General features: G+C 41.5%; 1 non-coding gene across 1 annotated transcript; it reads left to right on the top strand.

Annotated features, from left to right (window-relative positions):
* The first annotated feature begins 11936 nt into the window (after positions 1-11936).
* Positions 11937-12018, top strand: trnas-uga. Its single transcript has one exon. It is a non-coding gene; the product is annotated as a tRNA-Ser (tRNA).
* The last annotated feature ends 12032 nt before the right edge of the window (positions 12019-24050 follow it).

Genomic DNA, 24050 nt, shown 5'->3' with positions numbered 1-24050 from the left:
CATCACCTATGGAACCCTGGAAGGAGCCACTTGTGTAAAAATTGAGCATCGTGGTCAGTTTCACGGCCACTGACAGTGGATGCCCTCCATGTCCCCATTGTAAGTTTTTTGGGGGGGTATTTAACCCGAATCCACTTTCTCAATATTATTTTGTTCTTTTGAAATTTTAACCATTTAGGGTCTAGGAGACAATTTAATGATGTAACTCAGGGAACATTTATTAAGTAACAAAAGTTATACTTAGCAAATTAGGCAGCGACTTTACTGGCTCAACACAGGTCTTGCTTCCCGATTCAGTCGAGGGTGCGAGGCAACACAAGTTTTCTCTCTCACTCCCTCTCTGGAGTTCTCTGGTCTTCTGTTTTCAGCTGACAGGCAATCTTCCGTTTTGAATTCAGCATGCCTTGTTCACTGAAAGCTGCTGCTTATTAACTCTTTTCAAGCCACAAACTACAGCATGATCAATGATTTTATTGCATTCTAATTGGCCTATACAAGGCGAGGGAGGCTCTTGTCTAATTGGCTGAAGGGGTGCATGATCAATCTGTGATTGGTCCTCAAGGGTGATGGTCATTGATTAATGTCATTACTCACTATCTCCTGACTGGTTCTTTAAAATGCCAATTACTTCTAGGACCATCCTCCTCATTATAGTTTGTTTCTGTTACTTTTATGACTTCTTGCTAAGATAAAAGAATGTTTAATGATATCTTCCTTGCCCATTTGTTTAGGATGGCGGGGGTGGGGGGGGTATGCTAACATGCCCTCATGAATGATACCTTGAGCTCAATGTCTCAAATTTTACTTAATTGGTGCAGGTTCCTCATTAAATCAGAACATTTATCAGTGACTGTTTCTTTTTAGAGGCCGTCGGTGTTGGTTTTCTCTTGGTGGTTGTTGGTACTTGGAATGAATTACTTTTAAAACAAAGGATAGAGTGGAAAAGTTGCATATAACCTGAAAACTATGTAGGCCTAGAACAAAAGATTACAAAGTAGGTAGTACTTACAAGTTATACAGAGTGTGCATAAAATATAAGTGCACAGCAATAATCAGTGTTTAAAATGTAGGGTAGTAAAGTCTCCTTATACATTCAGTTAATACATAGTCTTGAATGACAAAAGCCTAAAAGGATTATATAGTTCAAAACTAATCACGCACTGTTACAAAAGTTAACTCTAATACAAAGAATACATTGAGCCAAATGTAATTGCTTTTCTTCTAAAACACTACAAATTAAAACTAACTTGATGTAGAACACAGCTGTTGTTATTCTTTCCTCCTCTCCACACAATAAATCCCTTCTAACTTTTATGTACTGGTAACACCAGATTTTGATAAGGACTTAACGATGTGAAAGGACATAGCTCACCCACTCAACCTTGAAGGTGGTAAGTTGTCGCAATGTGGATCTGTGAAATGGAAATAAGTACAACTGATGTGCCTCATGGCTTACAGAGCCCGTAGAAATGGGCGGTGGAAGTGTCTGCCTTGGCAAAGGGAGGAGCACCCTCCCTCAAGATGAAGGGGCAGCAGGGCCTGCTGTGCACACAGCTGAAGATCCACAGAGAGCCATCTCTCGCAGGCCAGTGCCCATGGTGCATTTCTCTATCAAGTGAAGCTAAGCAGAGTCACATGATGCTAAGATACTAAAGTGCTCCATTGGTTACAGTTTAAACAGAATATACTATAATGTTAATTGATTAATCTACTTTGACTGTGTGTATTCTAAACTAAAACCAATCATTAAACATCAATTACTCTACACCATGGTGCCAAATCCTGCAGCAGGAGCATATGTGACTGACCAATTCCGTAGACATGTGCAGTCTTCAGCGACACTGGTTCTCAGTCATCTGCAGGAATGACAGGCGTGGTCTATAGACCCTGGGTCTAGCAAGCAGCCTATGAGTGACGGCTCTCTGTGGATCTTCAGCTGCATGTGCGGCAGGCCCTCCCACCCCTTCATCTTGAGGGAGGTGCCCCTCCTCCCTTTGCCAAGGCAGACACCTCTGCTGCTCTATTCTCCTTCTCTGCTCCCTGTGAGCTATGAGACATACCACTAAATTACCAGTCTCCGTGATCCTGATGTTCTCCTCCTGCAGGGTCAAAGAGAGAGATGCGTGGGTTAGCATAGGTGCCTTAAAAATCTCTCTTGATTAAGTCTGAAGGTCCCTTCACGCAGGCTGGAGAGTGCTGGCCACCACTTGGATGGCCAGTGTGTAGTGTGCTCGTTGGCTGTCCGAAACTCCACCCACCTCCACTCCACCTGACCGATTGGTGGCAGCTTTGCCCATTGGACTGCATGCTGTATTCTCAGCTCATATCAGACATTCTCCTATCCCGCACTGCAAGGCTGCACTGTTAGCTTGAACCATGATGGATACTGGTCCAAACCTTAATAAAGACATTGCAAGGGGCTGTGAGCGCCTCCACCAGTGATTGCTCCATGGCCACCTTTCACAAGGGGCTTGTACAACTTGCCCAGTCGTCCAATTGCTCTGCTGCCCCCTGAAACACTCATTAATTTGCAGTCTGCACCTGAGGGGTGAAAAGTTCTGGAGCATTTGGTGGAACTTTCATGCTTTTGCATTGCTTGAGTGGACAGAAAAGCTTCAGAGACCCGACTCCAAGCACGTCAATGGAGCTGCTGCTGAACGGTCTCAGCTGTGGGAGAATGCTCACTTTTGACAAGCTTTTCCAAGTGCACAGCTGCTTCCCTCAACACATCCCCTCCCATCACCACCCCTCCCTCACTTCCCTGCATATGCTTGAGTACTTCCTTCAATCTGTGGTGCTTTGCCCCCCATTCTACCCTCAGCCCCAGTTTGACCCACACTGGAGCCCTTGCCCCGGCACCGCATTGAAAGCTAGTTGGAAAAAGCAACTTGTCTGTACCCCCTGCGAATGTGCAGTGTCTCCTCCTTGATGTCCTACGGACAATGCTCATGAGCACGCCGCAAGGTTGTGTGCGCTCACCTCCAGCTTCCCTTGAAGTTCAGCTCGCCAGATGTGCGCCATTTAAAGGCAGTTGTGAAGAACACCATTCTGAAGTCACGCCAACGTGAATTTAACAAGGGGGATGATTCCCATGAGCAGGGTTTATAGTAAAGTACTAAACTATAGAAATTAAATTCCCCACATGAGGCGGTGGGAAACGTGGCCCGCCATTGAAGGGCGGAGCGGATGATCGCAAACTGGTTTCACGACAGCATGAAACCGATTTTTGGCCTTCTCACCATATTGTCCACTCTTGCCTGCCATGACACCTGCCGCCAATGGGACCGGACAATTCCCCCCCTAGTTTGGCATATACACAGTTTAGTTTTACACTGCAGTAGTGGAACAATTATCTTTTAGCTTAAACTGCCCCCTGCTGCTGATCATAGGTTATATTCCTCACCAAAATAAAGCTTACAATAAAATTTATTTAACAAGGAATGTTAGTGTGCTTCTCATTCTATTCATCACAGCACTTTTCTGGAAACTTAGATTTGATCACAAGTCTAAACACAGAAACAAAATAACACTTAGAAAAATGATAAATAGATAAATCTAACTGTTCTACCAGAAGTCGGTCACTCCTCTCCCAGGTGGACAGAAAAATGCTTAAGGGATATCCTCAAAGCATCCCTGAAGAGATCAAACATCCCCACGGACTCATGGGGGTCCCTGGTTTGTGACTGACCAAAATGGAGAAGACTGATTCAGGAAGACATCAAACACATCGAGAAACTTGGTTGTGAAAATTCAGAGGCGAAGTCTAAGCATCGGAGGAAGTGCACAAATCTCCAACCAGCCCACCCACCCAATCCTTCAAGCCCCACCTCCCCTGTATGCTGCAGAGTCAGCAGATTGTGCATCAGACTTATCAGCCATCCCTGAACCCAACGAACCTGGAGTGGAAGCAAATCATCCTCGATTCCAAGGGAGTGCCTTTCTTCAAGTTCAGTCAATGAGGCAGCCATTCATGCTTTGAGTAGAAGTTCCAGATGGAAATCTCCACCCAATCATCTAAAACACAAATTTACTCTCACTGAAAATTATGCCACCAATTTGTGCAAAAATGCCACACAGTTAATCACAGTGAGCTGGAATCTAAATTTCTGACCTCAATAAATATATATGCAGAGTGTCTCTATCAGCAATCAGCTCAGAAGATGGTATACAGAAAATCATAAAACTGTGAAAAGTGAAGTTCAGTCAAAGGCAGCTGAATACATTCTCAATTCAGCACCTGACTAGGAGGTTGCAAGTCTTCACTACCAGGAGGACCCACACAGACACTTGAATATTATATATCATATCTCCCAGGATGTTACCAAAATGGTTCACATCCAATTAATTATCTTGCAGTGCAATCACTGGTTGCTGTGTAGGTGAATCCAGGATCCATTTTGTGCACAGCAAGATCCCAAACATAAAAATAACTGACAGTTTAGTCTGTTTTTGGTTCTGTTGATAGCAGGGATGGATGCTGGATGTAACATTAGGATAACTCCCTACTCGTCATTGCATAGTGCTGTGGAATCTTTAACATCTAACTGAACAGGAAGATGGGATATTGATTTGACAACTCATCCTAGTTTAACAATTCAAGTATCTCTCACAATGTACTTCCACCAACATGATATAATTTTATTTTAATTCCCTCCTGCAAACATCTCACCATACATCCCATAAACCCACTCCACAGCCCCAAAGAGCAGAAGCTAAGAGCTTGCAGTTTTCTCTTCCTTCGGAGACTTCAGATCCTTTAGGAATCACACAATCCTAGATCATTAATGCTCAATGCAATTTATTCCATTTTAAACTGCTTTCTGTGTCTTTCATGCCCAAGCTGGGCTTAGATTCTATTTTAATTACAAAAATTTTGAATGTGCCACCTTGTAATTCTGATGGGATCCTCAGTTTTGGGTCAAAACTACGGTAAATTATTGAGGAGCTGAAATAGCGAGTTGCCAATATCATTTAATGTGGACAAATCTAAAGTGATCCAAATGGTAAAGGACATCAAACCTTGGCAATATTACTGGTGTCATTATGCAGGATGTGACACAGAGAGGAATTTAGTGCATCGATCACTCATGCTGTCAGCACAGTGTATGGGAGCTCAAAGTGAGCAAATTGGATGAAAAAGCAGAAATCTTAGGGAGTGATTCTGAGTTTATACAAGGTACTGGTCTTGCCCTACGTAGATTACTGTGTACAATTCTGGTCACTGTACAAGACAGATAGCCAGGTATTGAAGAGGGTCCAGTAGCGGTCATCGAAAGATAGCTGAGATTAGCCAGCTGATTTTGGAGAGCAGGCTGGAGAAGTTATGACTCTTTGTGCTGGAGAAGCGAAGGCCCTGGGGCTATTCTGTTGAAATATTCTAGATTATAACACTATGAAATAATGTTAGATTATATCCCTCAGTTATGCTGTTCGTTAGAATGTTTATATTACCTTCTTGAAATTGAAACCTCTTCCACTTCAACTACCACTGTTACGTCTTGTGGCTCCCAGAAGTTTGAAATAATCACATTTTTAGACATAAATTCTGGAGCATTTTATCGAGTGTATTTCTTGCGGCTCTCCAGGTGGCTGGTGAACTGGTACATTATTGTTCAGTACACTGACTGTAGCGCAATAGTGAGTGATGTGGCATTCTGGATATATATGTATACATGCATATAACAATATAGTTATATTTCTTTTTGAATTATATACCAATATAACGACTCCCTTGACAACATTGATGCAAATAATTACCACCCTTACAATATTTGCCAGTGAAATATCAATTGTAAATACGAGGAAGACCACAAGAAAACATTATCATTTTAATTATGGCTGTAAATATAAAAAAGGTTTCATGAAACTACTCAAAATAAATCATGCCCCAAAATAACTGCATTTTAAAAGTGATGAGACATGGAATTGCACCTATTAAAGGATGATTTCCTGAACATGTGCTTTAGGCATGGAATCTCACCCACCTAAGTACAAACCCTATAATTGTACATTCTCAATGGATGTTAATTTCCCAGTATATGTTCCCAGTAGAGACTCAATATCTGGCAACCCTGCCCTATTAAGTGTACTTACAAGTTTCAAGACCCATTTCAGAGACTTGAGCACATAATCCAAGTTGATACTTCAATGCACTGCTGAGTGAGTCCTGCACTGTTGGAGATGCCATCTTTCAGATGTGACAACAACAACTTGAATTTATAAAGCATCTTTAATGTCATAATGTCCCAAGGCGTTTCATAGAAACACTATAAAATAACATTCGACACCAAGCCACAGAAAAATACATTAGGACAGATCAAAGAGGTAAGTTTTAAGGGGCATCTTAAAGGAGTAAGGAAAGGTAGAGAGAAGACAAGTTTTAGGGAGTGAATTCCAGAGCTTAGTGTTAACAGGATCCTAGCTAGCAGGGGAAACTGAAACCAAGACACAGAGATTTTCTTTATTGAGAGTTTATTGACTGGCTCAATCTCACAGTTTAGACTCACTCAACCCAGTGTCCCAGCTGTCCCCTATTTATGTTCTCTTTTAAATTAAAACAAATGATCATTAGAATATACTAATAAAAGGATGACAGTCCCTGGTAGGGCACTGTAATAAAAACCAAACTTCAAAACGAAACTTAACAAATTAAATCAAAATGGTTTCCCTATTTATATGTGCTCAAAGACAAATAATAACCATCACCTGTTTCTCTTAGCCATAACAATGTAATTGACATTGACAAATCTTAACAGTGTAATTGATAAGACATTGACCCTTAGGTCTTAGGTAGCTGAAGGTATGGCCAGCAATGATGGAGTGATTAACAGCTGAATGGGAGTTGTTTGTGAGTTAAAATAATTAATCAAGGGCCCATCTGCCTTCTCTGATATACTGATTAATATTTATCCCTCAATCAACATCACAAAAGCAGATTGTTTGGTCATTATCCCATTCCTGTTTGTGGGATCTTGCTGTGCACAAGTTGACTGCCGCATTTCCTATATTGCAACAGTGACCACACATCAACATTGCTTAATTGGCTGTAAAATGTTTTGAGATGCCCTGAGGTTGTGGAAGGCGCTATATAAATGCATGTCCTTCCCCCTTAAGGCAAATTAAATCTATGTTACAGGTATGTAGAAGTTAGATCTGCTACATTTATAATTTTCAGATATACTTGCATAAGAAAAATTCACCGACTCAAATCTTCTTCAGTTCCCTGGCAGGAGGCAGCATAATTATTCAATGAATCACAGCAAAATCCTGAGTCTACCTTAGTTGGATCAGGGACTGAGCCCCATGCAGTTGGCCTCAATTTTATGTCAAACAATAGCTACCTAGCCAACTGAGCTAATCAGATCATCAAGTATGCAGCATGGTAACAAAACCACAGATTTTGTAGTACTCATGTCTGTTTTGTAATACAAAGCATTTGCAATTCTGATATCTGCTTGACATTTAAATGGAGCTAATATCTTTGCTGTAAATTGCAATAAAGTCCTTTTGATGTCAAAATGATGCATGATTGACTCTTTCAATAAAAGGAGAGAATTTGTAAACAGCCAGAGGAAGAGAAATACTACATCAAGCTAATAAGAAAAACACATCACAGCTTCAACTTGTCTGGATGTATAATGGCACTCATATTCAACTGTTTAAAAATACAAAAGCAAAATACTATATGCTGGAAATTTGAAATAAAGACAGAAATTGCTGAAAATGCTCAACACATCTGGCAGCATCTGTAGAGAGAGAAACAAAGTTAATGTGTATGTCATAATGAAAACAGATAATGCTGGAAAAACTTAGCAGGTCTGGCAGCACCTGTGGAGAAAGAAACAGTTAACATTTCAAGTCCGTATGACTCTCCTTCAGAGCTCTGAACATCTCTGTTGGACCTGCTGAGTTTTTACACCATTTTCTGTTTTTATTTCAGATTTCTAGCATCCGCAGTATTTTGCTTTTATTTTAATGCTTATTCCAGGTCTCTGCCCCCACACCCTTGCCCAGGATTTATAGAGGCCCCCCAGAGAAAGTCAATGGGCTTGTGCCAGTAACAAAGGTAGGCCCAGCATTACAATGTGTTAGGTCTATATGACATGAAAAAAAAAACAAAATTTTATTCTTTTGCTATGTAAAAAATGGACTATATCCTGAACCAGAAACGATGACTGCTGCAAGTCACATGAAAACAGGGCTGGCCCTTTGCTCTGGGAGCTAAACCCAGAAGTTACAAGAACAAAAGAATTCTTCTCTCAACCTGTGGAACCTCAGACCTCAGGGTATAGACCCCTTGTAACCAATGAAAGCAGAGGTAGTGCAGGGTCCCCAACCTGAGAGATTGAAAGTTGCAGTTAACAGACTCATCTCACACCTGGGACTCTCCAGGTCCATTTCAAAAGGGGACCACTGGGGGAACATTGGAATTCTGGCCAGAGGCCCAAAAACTGATTGTTAAGCTGCAACTAACCATTAATGAGCCATGTCACATGACCAAAGCCTCTGGCCTTTTGGATAATTCTAACATTATATCTTTGGCCTCACAGGCCGACTGCTATCTTAACATCAACTGGAAAGGACTCCAGCAGTCTGGCTGAGCAAATAGGCAATTACCATCTCTCAACTCCATGAACCTGCTCGATTTTAAAAAATCTTTGACCAACGCCTGCCAAGCAGTCTAAGCACAGAGAGCCCATTGTATTGCTACACCATTTGTTTCAAAGATTTCCTTGTGGTCATCTCTAACCAGAAACTCATCAGGATTGAACTCAGCCATGAAGGAAACACGCTCTGGGCTTTGACTTCTCGGACTCCAGAAATCACAAGAACTAATATTCATTTCTGTGGCTCTTATTCTGTTATTAACCATAGTTGTAAAACTACTTTTTCTATCCCCCCTTTACCATGTGTGTGTAATGGAGTAGGAAGTTATGAACACTCCTCCCCTAGGTTTTGAATGTGAAATAAACTAGCCTTCTGAGTTAATCATAACGCGAGATTGCTGCGGGTTATTGGTAAATTGGATCTCATAACCGAGGGTTTGGGAAAAACTCCCACCACAGACTTTAAAAATAATTCAAAACACCTTCTGCTTAATAAGTACAGTTTGCCTGTCTCTCTCCTGCCTGTAATAAATATAAAAGAGATATCCAAGTTTCTGCCTCAATTTCCTCATCCTATACCCATCAGGTGTAAGGGGATGACTGAAGCCACCTAATTCACAGGCCTGCTCTAGGACTCCTGCAGACTGCAGGGTCTGCAAAGGCCTGGATGGCTGCTCAAGAATGAGGTGACAGTTTAGTATATTTTACATGGAGCCTTGATGATGTAAAGGTCTCAGGGCCTATGGGCTGTAACAAACAGAGAGGTCCAATGGTTGGAGTTAGGAGCTCAGCTGTTTTCTGTAGCAAGGCCCAGCGAAGGGCTGAGCTTACACTGAGAGTCTGCCGAGAATATGCAAATTGCAAGGGCAGATAAATTGCATGCCTCTGCTCCAACAGGTGCATTGGAGCTCAGGTAGACTAACAAAGAAAAAAAATCAGTGCTTTAATCTTTAGCTGAATTCATTTAGACAGGAAAGAGGATGTAAGTTACTACTTTCAACACCATATTGTAACATGTTGCTTGTTACGCTTCTATCGAATGAGCCTTTATATTTTGCCATGGTTTTTTTGTACACAGTCTACATTATTTCAAAGTTTGTTTAATTCAAAAAATTTCAAATTATATAAAAATTTAAACTGAGCAATTTCAACAATTTTTGAGGGGAGGTACAAAGGCATCACATCTCGCCTAGTAACCAATTGCCTGAATGGATGATGCAAAGACACAAATTCAAATCCTACCTCAGCAACTGGAGGATTTCAATTTTATTAATAAATTAAATAAATCTGGAATAAAAAGTTAGTTTCAATAACGTTAACCATGTAATCACCAGTTTGGAATGAAAACCCATCTGCTTCATTAATATCTCAGGAAGGAAATCTGCCATCCTTACCTGGAAAAACTCAGCAGGTCTGGCAGCATCGGCGGAGAAAGAAAGAGTTGACGTTTTGAGTCCTCATGACCCTTCAAAAGAACTAGGTGAATCCAAGGAATGGGTGAAATATAAGCTGGTTTAAGGTGGGGCGGGGGGGGGGGGAGGTGGCGGTGGGTTGGGTGGGGGGAGAGAAGTGGAGGGGGGTGGTGTGGTTGTAGGGACAAACAAGCAGTGATAGAAGCAAATCATCAAAAGATGTCACAGACAGCATCTGTGGAGAGAGAAACAGAGTTAACGTTTCAAGTCCGTATGACCCTTCTTCAGAGAAATAAATGTTGGCCTTACCAGACAGTAAATTTTAAATAAATGAATAGATAAAGAGGACAAATAAGACTCTGCCAGTGCTAGTGTGATAGAGCAAAGCTCATAGCCAGCCAAATCCAGCTTTTGAAAGGATGCCCCCACTCCAGCCAGGCACACGAAACCTCACTCATCCACCACTCCTGACCTACACTGGCTCCCTGTCACCCTAAAGATCACAAAATGTAAAATCCTTACACTCATTCACAAATCTTTATATAATCACCTGCCCTCTAAATGTTCTCATCCGTATATAACATAAGTTCAAGGTGAGGGGCAGAAGGTTTAGGGGGGATGTGAGGAAAAACTTTTTTACCCAGAGGGTGATGACAGTCTGGAATGCGCTGCCTGGGAGGGTGGTGGAGGCGGGTTGCCTCACATTCTTTAAAAAGTACCTGGATGAGCACTTGGCACATCATAACATTCAAGGCTATGGGCCAAGTGCTGGTAAATGGGATTAGGTAAGTAGGTCAGGTGTTTCTCACGTGTCGGTGCAGACTCGATGGGCCGAAGGGCCTCTTCTGCACTGTGTGATTCTGTGATTCTGTGATATCTTCCCTGTCCTCTGGCTCTAATTAGCTGTGCATACACCCCCACTCCTAACCGACAGGCACTCTCCACTGCTGCCACCACATGTGACAGATCCCTCAGCTATCCAGTCCTAGCTTTCAGAACCTCCTTTCCAGAAACTCCTCCAACTTTTAATCATCTTTAAAATCCTTTTAAAAGCACCTACTTGGCTCTTTCAGTCTTCTATCGCTCTCACTAAGGCTGGGCATTGCTCTTATTTCACAGAATCACAGAATTGTTACAGCACACAAGGAAGCCATATCATGTCAGCACAAGCTTTCCAATTAGTGCCATTCCCCCGTCTTCTCCCCATAACCCTGCACGTTCTTCCTTTGCAGATAACAGGCTAATCGCTTTTTGAGTGGTCTGATTGAACCTGCCCCCAGAACTCTCAGAGGCAGTGCAATCCCAATGCTACACGGAACTCTAAACTGAAATTATTTGCAGTGTTTCTCTACATTAGAGCCGCAATGTTTGTGCAGCTCTGAAGAGTCATACAGACTTGAAACGTTAACTCTGTCTTTCTCTACACAGATGCTGTCAGACCTCTTGAGTTTTTCCAGCATTATCTGTTTTGTTTCAGATTTCCAGCCTCCGCAGTTTTGCTTTTATCTTAATGTTTGTGCAACTTCTGGCTAGCAGTACTGACCAATTGAAGATGACAGAATGATTGACAGTAGCACTTCTGAGGGCCACGTTTAGCATAAAAATCCAAATGTCTTGCCTTTTTGTGCTCTGCTAATAGTAGATCAATTATAAGCTAGTAGACAGCGTCACACCAGCCCCTTCTGTGCAGTTTATTCAGGGTGACTGGGTGAAGGTGTGGTATAGTCAGTCTATTCACACAGGGCGGCTGTAGGGCTCGCACACTCACCTGAGCTCCCTAGTTACCATCATAGAGCCCAGCACTGAGGGAGAGGGAGGTTGCAGCTGAAGCTAGAAACTGGCATACTAAAATAGAGCAACCGACAGCACTCTGCTATTCTGTGTAGTGAATTAGCTGTTCTATTCTAGAACTTGCACAGCAGCGATGGCCGAGTGGTTAAGGCGTTGGACTTGAAATCCAATGGGGTCTCCCCGCGCAGGTTCGAACCCTGCTCGCTGCGGATCGATGTTTTTCTGAACCCAGTTCAAATTTTCCCATTGAATATTCGAACTGCACAGGGACATATGAACCCCCTTCCTGCCCCCAAGTCCCATGTTGCCGCAGCAATGTTGTGCAGCCTGGGATGTGTCTCCGTAAACTCAGAGCTTCAATCACAACCCAATCCTTCCCGGGATCCACCCCGTTCCCGAATGTCCACTCCTGTTTCATGGAGCATGTACCCTGTCCACTTCAGCCCCGGTCACGCAAGCCGGAATAACATTGGGAGAGTCACTGAGCTGAACTTTGTACAACTCCAGATATTGCATTTTATCAATTATTGCAGAGCGCACCGCTCATGGTTTTGCTCAGACTTCCTGTGATAACGAGTCGCATAGCATTTACATTTTCTCCATGTTGTACAGATTGGTGACTGCTGCCTAATTTATGTTTGCCAAAGTTATCTGAACGGCCTAATAACTGAGTAAACATTTATGTAATATTAGGGTTATTAACTCTGGTTGAATGGATTTCTGGTTCCAACCAGCCCCGCCTGCAAACTCCTGGCATTGGTCGTTTGAAATGTCCATCATTGCACCACCCCCTTGCCACACCGATCAAAAAACAGAACGGCTCCTCATTAGCCAATTGGATGATTCCTGACCGTCAGTCAAATAGTCTTTATTATTTAATCTTAGTATTTTAGTCTTTATTCTCCTCTGATTGTACCCCAACCCTAAGGGGACCACTTTAATTTGTCTACTTTTGTAAAATAATATATAGATAAGGTTTGGTTTGCTTATATTTAACGTTATACTTATGCCCTGTCAGTCTCATTTTACCCCACCCCCATGAGAGCTGTACCTTGTGTCCTGCCAACCATTCTTAATTAGCACATTCTCTTAGATAATATCACCACCTTCAACACCTCTTTGTTCTTTTGTCTGTGACATCTTTTGATTATCTGCTCCTCTCACTGCTTGCTTGTCCTGCAACCAACGCCACACCCCACTTCTCTCCACCTCCCCACCACCGCCGCCCCCCACCCCCCCCCCACCACCACCACCACCAGCTTATATTTCACCCCTCTCCTAATTTTACTCAGTTTTGTTGAAGGGTCATGAGGACTCGAAATGTCAACTTTGCTCTTCTCCGCCAATGCTGCCAGACCTGCTGAGTTTTTCCAGGTAATTCTGTTTTTGTTTTGGATTTCCAGCATCCACAGTTTTTTGTTTTTAACTTTATACTGATGATTTTAAGGATCCTTGAAAGGGAAAGACAGGTTCAGCAGTTTTTATTCCTGAATTCAATGTTAAGATTGTGAAAAGGTTATCTGATAGTTTATCAGTATTTTCAGCTGAGTTGATGGCAATTATATTGGCTTTAGAATGGGTAGTAGAGGTAAAGCCATTGAGAATCATAATTTGTTCAGATTCATGGTCCCTAACCAATCTTGTTTTTATTTTTGAAATTTTTCATTTATTGTATAACTTACAACAGTTGGGTATTGTGGTGGGTTTTTTATGGATGCTGGCACATAAAGGTGTGATAGGGAATGAGGCAGCAGATTTGTTGGCTAAAAGTTCTATAAATCACTTGATTCCAGATGTTGAGATTTCATTATGGAAGATGGAAATTAAATCTGTTATTAAGGATAACTATATGCATTATGGCAATGAAAATGGGATATGGCTGAGAAAGGAAGACATTTGTGTAAGATTCAAAACAATGTGAAGTTATCTAGTAAATTCACTGGGAGTTTTAGAAGGGCTGAGGTGATTATGAGCAGGATTAGGATTGAGCACTGTGGGTTAAATAAGTCTCTGTATTTAATAGGGAAACATGTTGATGGTTTGTGTCAGGAGTGTGGGGAAGGATTCCTGCAATGTTTTATTACACTGTACTAAATTTGCAGCTGAAAGGGAAACTATGCAGTCTACAACAGAAAGGTATACAGTGTGATACGGTGGCTAGTATTTTAGCAGTTAGATTTGGTATTGGGATTTTTTTATATTTCACAGGATTAGCACATAGAATTTAGGGGTTTTTTATTGCATTGCACTTCTTCCTCCGATGCAGTAGGTAGCAGTAATACACCAAAGAGAGGTGTGATTTTGCCTGAAACATTAAAAAGAAAAGTGGAGCAGTTCCTGCCCACGGACAGAGGCGTAGTGAGAACCAACTGCTGTTTTATAACTCCTGTTATCAGTTGTAACTATTCAAACATCCTAAATTCAGTTTGATATGCAAGCTGAAACTATTGGGGAGTAAATTAAAGCAGAATCATGCTGGGATTGACAGTTGCCCAACACGTCCTGTTCATTATTATTAAAATTTTCATCGGAAATACATCAGGGTAAAGCTTTTTTTTTAATAGGACTTTTTGCAGATGCTATCAAAGAGACATTATGAAGCATCAGAATGTATGGGCTTACTCAATCATGTATTAACGTTTACTATTTTCTACAAGTGAATGTATTCTTCAGTAGCTGGTCTCTCCCGAGAAGTCCATGTTTACTCTTTATAATTCTTGTACCTGCGACAAGAGCTTTTCTTCGCTAATAAAAGCAAAAAACTGCAGATGCTGGAAATCCAAAACAAAAACAGAAACAGAAATAGCTGGAAAAACTCAGCAGGTCTGGCAGCATCGGCGGAGAAGAGCACAGTTGACATTTCGAGTCCTCGTGAACCTTCAACAGTTCTGTTTTTCTGAGTTTTTCCAGCTTTTCTTCGCTTTTGGAACATGTGTTTAAGTGGTAAAATTCCCAATGGAGTGGAGTGATAGAGAGGCATCTGATGTTGCAGATACACAGATCTTTAAAAGGAGGAGGTTAGATGGAAAAAGCTCCAGAAAGTGTCATTGAGATTCTGCGATTCATAAATAAGGTAGCAAGGGTGAGCCTTTGAAAACTATGGATGTACTGTGTGCACTGCAGGAATAATATTGAAGCCATGGAATGAATACATTGTTGATACATGAGATATAGTCACGAAGTGTTAGCACTCTAACTCATAGATTTGATAGCAATGGGTTCCAACCCCACTTCAGAAACTTGAGCACAAAGTCAGGAATGAGATTTCAGTAAGATAAAAGCAAAATACCGTGGATGCTGGAAATCTGAAACAAAAACAAAAATTGCTGGAAAAACTCAGCAGGTCTGACAGCATCTGTGAAGAGGAAGACAGAGTTAATGTTTTGAGTCCGTATGACTCATTACTATTTCTATTATTATTTTTAAAATGTATTTCCATCCATTGTTTTATCTCCTTTTAGCCCATTTCAATCCCTTCCCCCCCACTGCACCCCCACTAGGGCCATCTGTCACTTGCTCATCCTGCTTTCTACTGTTAACATACCATAGCACATCTTTTAGCTAATATCACCACCATCAACACCCCTTTGACCTTCTGTTTATGACATCTTTAGCAATCTCTTCTTTGCCTCCACCTGGCCCTCTATCCAGGTCCACCTGTCCCACCCCCCTTAAACAGCTTATATTTCACCACATTTTTATTCCTCTTTAGTTCTGATGAAGAGTCATATGGGCTCGAAATGTTAACTCTGTCTCCCTCTCCACAGATGCTGTCAAATCTGCTGAGTTTTTCCAGCAATTTTTGTTTTTGTTGTTGAATGACATTTCAGTGTTTTACTGAGGGAAGGCTGCACTGCCTGAGGTGCTGTCTTTCAGGGCCAAGGCCCCATTTGCCCTCTCAGATTCCACAGCATTATTTGAAGAAAAGAATTGTCCACATTGACCTGGCCAACATCTATCTCTCAACCAACACTGTCAAATACAAATAATCTGGTTATTTATCTCACTGCTGTTTGCGGGACTTGACTATGCACAAATCAACAACAACAATCCCTACTTTACAACAGTGATCATATAAAGTATAACACTGGATCTAAAACACTTATGAACATCCTGAGGTTGTGAAAGGTGCTATATAAATGCAATCTGCTTTTACTGGGATGTGGGGATATAACTATGATGAGAAACAAATAATTAAGGCTGTATTCACAGTTGGAGAAAAGGCTAAGGGGGGGATTTAGCAAAAATTTTCAAAGATTAATCAAGGATTTGAGAGGATAAACAGAGCTTATTTAGATTGGTTGATGTATCAGTAACAAGGAGGAATAGATTTACATTTATTGATAGAAGCATGAAGGGGACTGTTAGAAGATTTTATTCATGCAAAACATAGTAGAATACGTTCCTACAGTTGGCTATTGAGGCCATTTTCTTTAGGGATTTAAGAATTTTTCTCTATGGCTGCAGTTGAACCTAAAAGTGTGCTCATTTCTGTGCCCATTCTGCCAAAGTCAAGTTCAAAGATCATGAAAGGAAAGGCTCAGCTCTACAATATGAGCTCTTGGAAAGGAAGAAAAATCAAATGTGAGTTCCTGCGAGATGGTGGGCCTCTGAGGCAAAATATATTGGATGGATTTGGAACAGAATATGGTCAATTTTATAATCCATTGAAATATTTCGCCATGAGTTATTGAACTTTTTTGTACACTTGTTCTATTATAATTTGTTTTGAGGTACCGAGTGTTAGCTCTGGAAACATGACCAATCAACATTGCAAAACATCATTTGAGTGATTTGCTTGGTTATCTTAACGGTGATTGCTGGCTATGACTGGCAGTTTTTAACCTTTCTGGCAAATGAAACTTTTTTTAAATTTACATTTAGCGAATAAGGTATTTGGACCAATTAGTATGATTAATAGGTAGATGTGAGGATGTCTGAGATGTGCAGAGGAAATTTATTAGAATGGTTGCAGGGAATCTGGGATTTTAGCTACAAGGTTAGTTTCCAGAATCTAGGATTCTCCTCCTTTGGAGCAAAGGAGATTGAGGGGATATTTAATAGAGGTGTACAAAATTATGACAGACTTGGATTAAGCTAGACAAAGAAAAGCTATTCCCATTAGCAAAATCTAAACACAGATTTAAGGTTTTGGGAATTATGAAGAACTTTTTCACACAGTGGGCAGGATTTTACCATCGGCAAATGGGGGCAGGGCCCACTCGCGGACGCACAAAATGATGTGGGATGACGTCGGGCGGAACTCCTGACATCACCCCACCCCATTTAAATTTTCGGGAAGGGGGGGGCGCACTGCAAAATCAGCTGCAGGCCCACCGACCTGTCAATGGCCAATTGAGGCCATTAACAAATCAATTAAAGTAACTAGTGGATCTACCCGTCCAATCTTAAGGTTTGCATGCAGGCCAGGAGCCCCGGCGGGAAGTAGAGAAAACATAAAATTTCATTCACAGGCGGGATGAGGTTTCGTATAGGGTTTTAAAATTTTTAATAAAGTCTTGTTGGAAATTATGAACATGTCCCAACTCATGTGACATTGTCACATGAGGGGACATGTAAGGGAATTTCTTTTTTTCTATTTTTAATATTTTTGCACATAGAGACGATCTCCCTGAGGCTGCACTTAGCCTCAGGGAGATGAGTGCACTCTTTCATGCACATGCGCGAAAGAGCGCACTCTCGGGTTTAGGCATTCCCTCCTGCCCACAAAGGGAGCGCATAGCCCTTCCCTGCGGATGTCACGCTGGGTGGGCCTTAATTGGCCTGCCCACATAAAATGGCGCCGCACCCATCCATCAACTTCCCCCCCAATGGGGGTATAGTTCAGACCAGTGAGTGGTAATGACCTGGAACTCGCTGCCTACAAGGGAGGTGGAAGCGGAGAGGATCAATGATTTCAAAACGACATTGGATGGGCATTTGAGCGAAATGAATTTGCAAGGCTATGGGAATAGAGCAGGGAATAGGGTTGATTGGATTGGAACTATGTTTAAACTGATCCTTTAAAGCATTATTCATGTCCTCTATGTGAGGTGTGTTAGGAAATAGGGATAGTTTAATCAAGATATACTGATATTTGTGGGTGTTAGGAATGAGTTTTAGCTTTAAAGTTTAAATTTTATTTGTATTTCTGTATCTGTGTGTTAAGAAAGGTCAAATACAGTTTTGATTTCACTTTAAAAAGGTGCTTGCATTTCTAATGAGGATTTTACAACTCCTATAAAGTAAAGGTAAATATACAAGGGTAGAAGGGTTGGTCTGTTGCCTAGCAACAGGGGCCCAGAGAGGTAGGTCCCTCCCATAGAATCACACAGAGAAGACGAACATCATTGTTTTGGATAAAAACAAAAAAACTGCGGATGCTGGAAATCCAAAACAAAAACAGAATTACCTGGAAAAACTCAGCAGGTCTGGCAGCATTGGCGGAGAAGAAAAGAGTTGACGTTTCGAGTCCTCATGACCCTTCGACAGAAGTTCTGTCGAAGGGTCATGAGGACTCGAAACGTCAACTCTTTTCTTCTCCGCCGATGCTGCCAGACCTGCTGAGTTTTTCCAGGTAATTCTGTTTTTATCATTGTTTTGGAAGCTGTTTGAGTGCCGATGGTTCTGAAAGCTGCTGCCAGGAGAGACTGGAACAAAGGGGACAGATAGCCAGTCCCAAACTAAAGAAAAACCCCAAAAATCCAGGGGAGTGGAAGAAGGAAAATTCCAAAGAAGACCTTGTAGTCAAAGGAAGGACAGGGACCTGGGAACAGGCCCTGTTAAGTGAAGTTAAGAGTAAGGGGCAGAGGGAAAGGCTCCATGCTTCAGATTTTAAGAGACAAAAGCTGTAGTGAGAACAGCTTGAAAGAGGCAAGAAGGTCCGAAGAGATTGCTGATGGTCTGTAACTCGTTGCTAAGGGCATGTGAAGCAGTGATACTGTTGACAGCTGAGTCTGTGAGAGAGAGTGTGTGGAAGAAAGCTTGAATGCATGTGGTGACCCAGGGAAGAAGAACATCGGAAGGAGAGTTCAAAACCCTGGAGGTGAACCCTTGCAGAAGGCATCTGAGAGAAAGTGCTGGTTTGGGAGAAGATTCCAAGGTGACGTCTTGAAGAATGGAGATTGGAAACCCTATGTGAAAGATGGAGTGCAGTGAGACCGGTTGGCTCATGGTGTGACAAGTATCTGGGGGGAGTTGATGAAAGATCCATAGCATCTGGTTGAGGTGGCATTTGTCACTTGGTTTCAGAGTGTGGTGTGTCTGACCACAGGCTTATTGGTTTATATGGACTGTATACTTACTGTGAACATTAGAGTATAAGATAGCTTTTGTAACTTGTCTTATCCTTACAAATCTGTATACATCTGTCAAGATATAGTTGTGGGTGAAGGAGTATTGTAATATAGTTCATCTTTTCTTGTTAAGTAAATGTTTTATTCCTTTGTTAAAAGTTCATCAGCTGACTCCTGTGACTCTGTTCAGTAGCCACTCTCCACACATCTAAACAAACAAATAAATAAGCTGGGTTCCACTCTGGGATCAGGCTTGTCCAGGGGTAACCTCAGCTGGGATTGGAACAGGAAATAATCTAAATGGGTAAATGGGCCATGGTTGCTGTGTGGTAGCTGCTTGTAAACTCCGTAAATCATTTAATTGTTAATTATAGCAGCTTGTATATTTCTGGCTCTGTGAGAAGAACTCATTATGAAATGACTGATTTTAATTTTTAACTTGGTTTGCAGATAGTACAATGTGTGACATTTAAACCAGGGCTTCCCAAACTCTGGGTCATTACCTCCACTCAGGCCAAGGGATGAGCAATTGGGGGCATGAGCTCTGAGGCAGAAATGGCAGCTGGGGAGTAGAGACTAAGATTTGATGGTCTTAGGATCAGCTGCGAGGCCCCTTTAAACGTGTGCGATTCTTTTGACCGGTGGGCATGGCATTTTGAAGTGAGTTGTGAGACCTGATCTCTGCCACTGACAGAGCCTGCAAAATGGTCGGTGTCTTGGGTTTTTTTGTGCCTATTCCTGCACTTTGAATTCCGTTGGCAACAACTCTCAGCCACCTCCCCCACCCCCCACTCCCCCACCACCGTTCCCCCCCCACCCCCAACCCCCAATTTCTGGGGGTCGCAACAAGTGTGAAGGATTTAAATGAGGTCACAGTAGGATACAAGTTTTGGAAGCACTGGTCTAAATTGTGGCAGACATATGCCTGATACAAACCTGTTACAGAGGTAGAGAAAACCTGAATTGGAAATACATGGGAATTAGAAGTACAGTACCAAACCAATTTACCAATGATACCTCACAGTCACAAATCCTTTAATATGTTCATTCTGTCCTTGGAAGCTCTAATGTTTTAATACTGTATTAACCTACTGTTTGCAGCCTAATTGGTAATGATAGAGTTACTGACACGGGGCATGAAACCAACTGAAAAGAATTCACACACAGTAGAATACCAATATCTTGTTAATCAATCCTGACATATCGGCTTGTTTTCTCTGGATGATACTATATTTCAACATGATTAATCCCTGGGGCCTTTGTTGGTTTGTATGGTAGATGTAGAATTTAATTTTCAAATATTGTTAAAATGTCTGACTTCAATGGCTGAATTGCATTGATCACAAAGTTGATCTTTTGATTTACAGCCTCAGTTATAAGCTCTTTTAGATAATATTGTGACTTTCTGTGAGACATAAGTGCACTGTGGTTTATCATCACTCCTGTATGGGTGCAGGCTGCTGCCGTCAATTTTGATGCCACAATCAATTTCCTTTGAGTTGTATAATTAGCATATTATTAGTATGTTGGAGTCAGCCTTTCACTCAGAAAATGATCTTATGTTCCAAAAGTTATGCTGCCCTTTACAAATCTTTGTCAGTTCCCCTTCATATGTAATGCTGTGACTCCTCAATTCAATTACATGCTGATAATTGATTTCTTCTATTTCTACATATATGAAAAATCTTTGCCTTTCCCAATTTAAATTGATTAGCTAGGTGCAAGTAGCACTCAAACATATTCATTACTACCTGTAGCAGCAGGTTATCTCAAAAGTCAGAGTTAAAATCATTAAAGACTTTCTGAAGCCACCAGAGAAAAAGAGAGGCAAGATCTTGTTCCCCAATGGTTCATAGGAAAGTGGATGTTTGTCCACTTTTTTCATTCCTACTATTTAATTCTTGTTCAATTTTGTGGATTCCAGTGTGCATTCCACAAGATTTTCCATCCAAATTTGTAAAATAACTATTACAAGCCATGATATTTAATGATAAACAGAATCTTAATAACACCTTCTAAATAAAAGATGATGGGGGCATTTTTCTTGTGTTACTATCCAAATATTACTAGGAAAAAAAGCATTATTTAAGCTTATATATCAATGCTTTGGCCTTGCTTTGGTCCGAGTAGCAGCCCTGAATATCCTGTATGATTTTTCAGGACCTGACTGTGCCTTTTAGAGGTTTCCCCAGTGTGACTGAAATATCACCCACCTGAATGCTCACATTTTCTGTTTCTGTTCCGGGGAACTTCAGGGACAAATTGTTCCTTTAAAAACTCTTGCTTTCCAGGTTTCATGGCTAAGCTACCCATATGGAAATGGTTGCAGAATGCTGTAGTCCTCTTCTGCTCACTGAGGATGCTGTTTGTGCTACAGCGGCACTTTGCTTTTTCAAGACGACATATTTGGAGGCCAAAGGCGAGAAACTATTACAAACATGGGGACAGTTGACGAAGACATTGATTCATGACCATCAACTGCTTCATCGATAACCAACAGATATCCTCCTTACATTTTGCCCCATTACAGCTGCAGCATAAAATTAATGCAAAGAGAACCCTCCCAATCAGCCCTGCAATCTCCTCCAATTCCCAAATATGAATGTACACCCCCACTTAGTCTCTTTCATCAATAGTAAAATGGCATGAATTGAAAGTGATTAAGCTTTAACATTGATATTTAGTACATGGTGCTTAACTAACTGTCCATTTGCTTTCCTTATATGTCAGTCAGTGAGGGGAACAGGACTTGGTGCGAGTTAATACATGGGCAGCAGAAATTTGGATGACCTCAAGTTTATGGAGGGTAAAGTTTGAAAGGCCAGCCAGGAACACATTACAATAGTCAACTCTACAGATAGCAAAGATATGAGTGAGGGTTTCAGCAGTGGATGAGCTGAGACAGGGCAGAGACCAGCAATGTTACAGAGGTGGAAATGGGTGATCTTTAATGATGGCAAGAATATGTGGCTGGAAGATCATTGCGGTGTCACATGTGACACTGGCAAACTGGCTTAGTCTCAACAGTTGCCAGAATTAGGGATGGAGTCAAGGGGCAGAGAACAGAATTTTTATAAGGGGCTGAAGACAATGGCTTTGGTCTGCACTAGGACAAGGGCAGCTGATCCATGGGAACACCACCACCTGCAAATTCCCCTCCAAGTCACTCACCATCCTGTCTTAGAACTTTATTGCCATCCCTTCACTGTCGCTAGGTCAAAATCCAAGAACTCCCTCCCTAACAGCACTGTGGGTGTACCCACACTACATGGACTGCAGCGGTTCAAGAAGGCAACTCACCAACACCTTCTCAAGGGCAATTAGGGATAAGCAATAAATGCTGGCCTAGCCAGTGACGCCACATCCTGTAAAAGGATATTAAACTGTAATTATTGGAGGATGTTTCTGCTCATCCAGCACTGGATATTGGATAAACATTCTGATAATTTAGCAGGAGTCAAGAGAAGGGGTGGTGAGGTACAGTTGGGTGCCATCAGTTTACATATGAAAATTTGGCTGTGCCTTTGTATGATGTCACCAAGGAACAGAATGTAGATGAGATGTAGGATGGGGTCAAGGATAGGTCCTTGGCGGACACCAGCAGTAATGGTGCAGAAGTGGGTACTGCTATTCCAAAGGAGATTACTACCTTCCATGGGCACATTTGTCCTAACCCTAATGAAAGCCTCCAGATTGAAATGGGAAGGAATATGTTGCCATGTCTGAAACTCCTAAGAGGCAACTTGCAGAATACTGTCTTAGCTAATAATCTCTTAGTGGAGCTAAGACCACAACCAGATCAGCCATGATCTTATTGAATGGTGGAGCAGGCTCAAAGGGCCAAATAGCCTACTCCTACTCCTCTGTTCCTACACTGCTGAGGACAGCATTTTCCAATCATGTTAGTAAAAGCTACTGTTTCATACAATGTTTACACCCATTCAAAACCCTTGAATTTAAGTGAGGTGCAACTCCGGCTTAAATGACAAAATTTTGCACACACGTGGGACTTTGTGTGGGAGGACAGCATGCAACGCTACCACCCACGCCCCTCACCACCACCCACCTCCCTCAACCACCACCATCAGACTGTGTCATCCAAGCTCCTGTAACATTACACACCCCAACTTTGCCCCAGAAAGATTGCGAAATTTCTATCCATAGGGATTTGATGGTTAACATGTTTCCAATGAATTCCTGCCTGCACAATTTTTTCATTAAATTAATTTAACCATTTAACATACAGGCAACAAAGAAATTAAACACCTCAAAGCAGAACTGAGCGCCATACTAATTTATATTTGATCAGATAATTGGATTTATTTTTATTTATTTAATTTATATTTTTAGTTTATATCTGTTTCGATTTTCGGTTTGCACTTGAGTTTTTCCATGCATAGGACATTTGTAGTAGGTTTGTTTCCAGTTTTCTGTAAAGAGCAGGCACTGTGATGTGGACTTTTTTGATGCATAGCAGCTCAATACTGTAACTTAGATTGCTTCCTTCTGGCTAATAGTCCCCATGGAATTGAGTTTTGCCCAATCTTGCCAAAATAATATAATCAGAGCCCTGACTAAAGGCCCCTTTTTAATTCAGCCAGGCATTTTGGATGAATTGTTCATATACACACACAGGATGGCAGTATTGTAACTTTCACTTCACTTGTGCTTGCCTTTTGCTAGGATCTTCACTAACAGAAAATGGAGGTTTGATAGGAAGAGTCAATAATGAAATACCAAGATTGGTGTTAAACAATTATCTTATGGGAGCTCCTGTCAGATTAACTACAGAATATGCAAGAAGAACACTCCCAGAAGGGAAAAAACAGTTCAGACCAGCACCCGTATTTCCCAGTTTTTACTGGTGTTCTAATTTGGTGTTTTAATTTATACAAGACCAGTTCAGACCAGTATTCTTATTTCCCAGTTTTTACTGTTTTTTGCCT

Source organism: Carcharodon carcharias, chromosome 17 (genome assembly GCF_017639515.1).
Source record: "Carcharodon carcharias isolate sCarCar2 chromosome 17, sCarCar2.pri, whole genome shotgun sequence".
NCBI classification, from domain to species: domain Eukaryota; kingdom Metazoa; phylum Chordata; class Chondrichthyes; order Lamniformes; family Lamnidae; genus Carcharodon; species Carcharodon carcharias.
This window is presented reverse-complemented; position numbering and strand designations above follow the sequence as displayed.